Source organism: Crocodylus siamensis, chromosome 10 (genome assembly GCF_052110815.1).
Source record: "Crocodylus siamensis isolate JL-2025a chromosome 10, ASM5211081v1, whole genome shotgun sequence".
Taxonomy (NCBI): domain Eukaryota; kingdom Metazoa; phylum Chordata; order Crocodylia; family Crocodylidae; genus Crocodylus; species Crocodylus siamensis.
Window position 1 is genome coordinate 38,682,261 of NC_143404.1, and position 6,011 is coordinate 38,688,271.

Here is a 6,011-nt window from a genome sequence, read left to right on the forward strand (position 1 = left end):
TAGGCATATGGGACAGCTACATGCTGATACAGCTGCTCGGGACAGCTACATGTGCTGACATACTGCCACTTGGGATGGCTACTTGCAACAACACAGCCATGTGAAATGCCTATACCAGTGGTTCTCAACCCTTTCAGACTGAAGGCATCCTCATCTCCAGTTTCTTGCTTGCATGACTTTGGTGTTTCTCTGTTGGTTATTGTGGGGAGGCAGTCCCTGGGGCTGGGCATAACCCCGTGGGACCTGGTTTGCCCGGTCAGGCTGGCCCCACCTTAGGGCTTTTGCTTTCTTTCTGGTGCTTCCCTTTTATGGGGGTGTTCATGTAGGATTCTGGGCACTTGTCAGAGTTTCAGCTGTGGCAGCCTTAGTCCCTTTTTCTCTCTGACTGAACCCTTTACCTTGGCCAGCTCTTCAAGACCTCAGCCTCCAGGAATCGGCCTTGCCCTGGGGGCAGCCCCCCTTTTCCTAGGGGTCCACTTTCACCTTGGTAATCTCTACCCCTTCTGCCTTCAGGTTGACTTCTGGTACCTATTGCAGGGGAGTGCACTCAGGCATCCCTGCTCATGGTCTCCTCTGCCCTTATAGCCACAACCTGGTACTTTGGTTACAAGTCCAAAATGAAAAAACAAAACTCAAGCCAACTGCTTCACAACAGATAGTCTTCCTCATTTGGGGCAAATTGTTGCCCACAGGTCCTACCTTTCATTGAAGCCCTCACATCTGCAGCTTCCTAGGGCAACTTGTGAGGGTTTATGTCTTCCCCCAGCAGCTCCTTTCCCTCAGGCTCCTCTGCCTGCTGCAAGCAGGGCCAGACTACCCCTTGATTGCTCAGGGACTGAGTTTACATTCCCCAGCCCAGCTTTCTTCCAGCCACATGATTGGCCCTTCTACCTCTCTTCCCTGGGGGCAGGTGATCAGTCTGACCCCTGGTTCCTTACCTAATCAAGCCCTTTTAGTAAAAGGGGCAGGGGTTCTTTATTACACCTATATACACCAAATCATGGGGGATGGTTACATGCACCTATGTTCAGCCACATGGGACAACTACATCCACTGACACACAAGGCAAAAGTACCATAGAGAGTAAGCCCCATCCACACAACACATTTGCACCCAGCATCACACAGTGCCACAGAGACCGTGCAGCAACAGCACCTACAACACATACATACACTAGTACATGTACCAAGTGCACGCTGAAATACACCAGCTAATATTCACATGTGCCAATAAGGTACAAAATATTTTATGTAAACCTGCCTGTATGTGTACATGTGTGTATAGATGTGTGTGCTTGTGCATGTTTGTGTGTAATGGTGTCAGGATGACTACTGAAATATTATATTGTTTGCTTTTTAGGATATGTCTAATGATGTCAGTGTGACAAGTACCGTAAGTCACTGTGCTCTGTCTATGTTCATCTGTGTTGCTGTGTTTGCAGTTGGGTCAGTGTGGAGCAGACAGTTGCTTATGCATCTATAGTATGTGTGTATATGGCAGGGGTGTCAAACTCATCCAGCCCCCAAGGCTAGATGAGGGTCACCAGGCCAGTCCCTGGCTTGAACTGGGACTGACTCCCTGTGCAGTGACCAAGCCAACTCCAGACCGTGTGGTGCAGAGGTGGGCAAAATGTGGCCCACAGGCTGGATGCAACCTGCCAGTCCATTCTATCTGGCCCTTGGGGCCTCTAAAAATTTAGAAAATTAATATTTATCTACCCCCGCTGCCTGTCATGTGGCCCTTGTTGGCTTGGCAAAACTCAGTAAGCGGCTCTCTGTGAAATAACTGGCCCCCTGCAATGTGGTGAATGCAGCATGGGCCAGCCCCGAGGCTTGCTGGACACGTGGCTCATGGGGCCAAAAAGGGGTATGCACTGTGGGCAGTGTGCAGGCTGGACCTGGCACTGTGGGCAGCACAGAGAGTCAGTCCAGGCTGTTGCCTGCAGTCTATGCTGTGGACACCTGTGCCATCTGCAGTGCTGGGTCCAGCCCATGTGCCATGGGGAGCATGTACCCTGTGTTGGCCTCGTATGCCATGTGCACAGTGAGCCCTAGGGCCAGCTCATACTGCATGTGCCACACATATTGGACCTGGCACTGAAGGCACTGCACAGGGGACTGACATAGGACATGTATATTCTCTTGTGCCCTGCCAGGCTGGTCCTACATGTTGGATCTGGCATAGCCTGATCAAGACCAGCCCTGGAGCTGGAGCCAGGATGGCACATCGATGCCATGTGTTGCTGGTCCAGCAATCTTTGAGCCAAGGTTAGGGCTCCACAGGCCAGATCTGGCCTATGGGCTGTCTATGCGACACCCTTGGTGTAGGATTATGAGTGGGCAGTTGTATTATGTCCTTGCTGGTATGCATGGAATGTGTTTGGGTGACAAATAGGTGGTAGAGTATTGTGCATGTCACTGTATATGCAATACTGTTGAAGTGATAAATGGGCAGCAGTTGCATTCACCTCTCAGTGAGTGTGATATGATGGTAGGTGGTATTGGAAGGTATGCTGCATGCATTGCAGTCTTGTAGTAATACATGGATGGTTGTGTGTGTTGTGTCAGTGTGCATGTAATCATGTTTGGGTGATGGACATATGGTTGTGCTATGTTTCCTGGTGTATAACCTTGTTGGGACAATACTATGAACTCTGCTTACTGGTAGCACTATGAACCTATCTCTGTGCGTGTAATGGTGTCAAGGTGACAAGCAGTCAGTTGTACTGGTGCATGTCTAATGGCGCTGGTGTGAGAACTGGGTTGTACTGTGTGTCTGTCTGTTTATGTACTAGGGTTAGGTGACAGATGTGTTCATGCTGCATTACTGTGTAGCGGTGCTGGGGTGATCAACAATTATGTTATGCACATATTGGTATGTACACAGTGATGGGGTGGTGAGTAGGTGGCTGTGTTGTGTGCATGTTGCTACGTGCATAACTGTGCTAGGGTGACTAATGCCTATTCGTGCTGGGAGGAGTGAGGGCTGGGTCTTAGTGGGGAGGACAGGCCTTGGGCAGGGCTAGGTGTGGGGGTGTGTGGCTCAGCATGCAACTGCTGTGTGGGTGGGTTCTAAACTGCAGTAGAAGGAACTCAAATGAGGAATATTGTCCCTGCAGGCTTAAAACAGGCTTAACTCCCAGCCCTGAGAGCCCAGCTGACTGCTGGGTTTATGTGATTTACTGTGTCAGTAAGTGTATTAAAGGACATAGGTCCAGCTCTCACTCAGGATCTCTAGACAGGCATGTTCAGCACCCTGTTTGTAGCTGCCCAGTGTACATGTGAGTGCATACATTCATGCATGCATACACACACAGTTACGTACATATAGCTTTCCAGCATATACACACATTAATATGCATACAGCTTTTCAGACTACACACTAACATACTAACATAATTCTCTAGTGCACACACATGCAGAGCTCTTTAGCATGCATACATACACTAACATGCACACAACTCTCTTGTACACATACATACTACTATCCAAGAAACTCAGTAACAGGCACATGACTCTTCAGCACGTGTAAAATAACATGCACAGTTCTACAGTACACATACAACTCACCAGTGTGTGCACATGCACACACATATACACAACTGTGCAGCACACCAATAATAATATGGGCTTGACTCTTCAGCACACATATACTGTATATATAAAAATATGCAGAGTTGTGTAACACATGTACTAACTTTCACACAACTCTCCATCACACATGCATGCCCACTAGCATGCACACAATTCCCCAGCAAACAATAGCAGGTATAGAAATCTCTAGCATGTGCACAGCCCCTCTCCACATGTGTACACCCCCCACACCCCCCAGCTGTTCTGGGGACAGCAATGCCATGTCCTAGTGTGTCTTGGACCACTGTCTCATAGGGCTGGCTTGCACTTCCTGGGGAGGTCAGAATGGCTTCAGCCTGACCCCCTGCTTGGGACTGTGTGGAGAGTATGGGAAGCCAGGGGTGAAGATGGTGAAGTGGTTCGGCTGTGGGAAGCCTGTTTGCTTCAAACACCCTGATGGCAAGAGAGGAAGCAAGCAATGCAGATGGGAGGGGGGTGTTTTCCACTCTTCTAAAACAGCATTTTGCTGTTCTTCAAAGGCCTCTTCTTAAGCTTCCTCCTCTAATCTCCCTAAACCCTCTCCTCGCCTCTTTCTCTGCCACTCGCCTCCTGCTTTCCCCCCCTTCCCCTGCCATGATCCTTCCCCACCCCCACTAGCAGGCTCAGCTGCTTGCCTTGCCCTGTACCTATTTCTTTCTCCCTCTGTATCTTTCCCTCTCTCCCTCTTTACTTGTCTCCTAATTCTCTCTCCCTGCTTCTCTGCCTCTCTGTTGGCCTCTCTGCCAGGCTCTCTCTCTCTCCTCTTTGATATTCATCTTCATTTGAATAGTAAGCATATTTGACATGTCTCTACGTTGTCTTGATGAAGCCAGTTTGATTCTGGCATGTCAGGTGCTCACACGACTTTGCTTTAATTGCGCTGGGGCGTGACTGCCCAAGCTGCTGTGTCAGCTGAGGAGGAATCGCTAATTAAAGCTTGTGAAGGAGAGGACTTAAAAAAAAAGCAAAGCCACATAACATGGAAAAACCCAGCCAGCCTGCACTTCATTTCCCTGTTAATTTTTATTCTCCTTAAACCTTTCTTGTTTATTTTTATTTCCTCCTGTAACAACTCCAACATAGGAAGCAGGTAAGGGATGTTCTGGCAGCAGCTGGCCTCGTATTTCACATGCCCCATTGTCCACTAGCTCCTTGTACTTTACGCTTATCGCTTTCTATACCCACTGCCCCTTCCTCCCACCCTAGCAGCTTCTACATGACCTGGCACATGGTTCTGGAGAGACTGTTTACAAGCCAAATCCAGCGCAAGCAGGGCAGAGAAAGTCCTCCACAGGCTCAGTCTCTCCACAGAAAGAGTGCCAGGTGCCACCAGGTCAATGAATGCTGTGCTTTCTCTCCCTCTGTACCTGAGCCTCTCAAGGCTTGGAAAAGTTCAGCCTTGCCTCCGAGCACTTCCAATGCACCCACTTAGCAGAGGGAGAGGGTGGGACCAGCAGGCTGACTAAAACCTCTTGCATCCTGGGCAGGGCTGGATTAACATGAAGGCAAACTAGGCACATGCCTAGGGCCCTAAGTGAAGAAGGAGCACCCAGTTGTGTTTTTTTACATATTATAATTATTGAGCGAAAAAGGTAATGTAAATATACAGCATTAAGTAGGGGCCCACAAGTTTGTTTGTCCTAGGGCCCACTAGAGCTGGGGACAGACATTATACATAAACCAGTTTAAGTGATCAGAAACTGGTTTAAACCTGTAACAAAACAGGTGTTCAGTGCACATAAACCAGTCTGAGAATGGCTGAAACCAGTTTGAGAAAAACCTGGTTGAATGTATCAGACTTAACTGATTTGGCTCAAACCAGTTTATGCAATGTCTGTCCCAGACCCCTTGCTGGTTTAAGCTAAATCAGACACCCCTAGTAACCCAGCATGCTCTCTGGGTTGGGCGGGGCTCTCTGCTCCACAGCAAAGCTGGCCCCTCCCCCCTGCTCCCTGGCTGGAGCTTGGTACAGACTTGCAGGCACAGCAGGGTCTGCTGGCTTCCCCATATCCCCCTCTCACCATTTGCTGTTTAAGCAGAGATTCACTTCCTCATCTCTAACACAGCATGGACTGTAGCCAGCATGTGGTATGCTAGCTAATGAGAGGCGTCTGTGTGTGTCTCCAATTTCACTGGGATAGGCAGACAAAACAGTGACCACTTAGGGCTTCTGCAGCTAACGAACAGGTCAGTCAGTAAGATGTTTAAGAAGTTGGAAGTAATGTGGAGAGAGGCTATTGTTTTCCTAATTGGGTGATAAAGACTTATCAGCACCGCCCCTTCCCCCCTCTCCCTGGCTTACTCACCTGTCAATTTGCTGCAGACAGTATAACAAAGCAGGGAGAGAGACTGAAAAGCTCCCTATCATCAATAGACGCATGCACTGCACACCCCCCACTT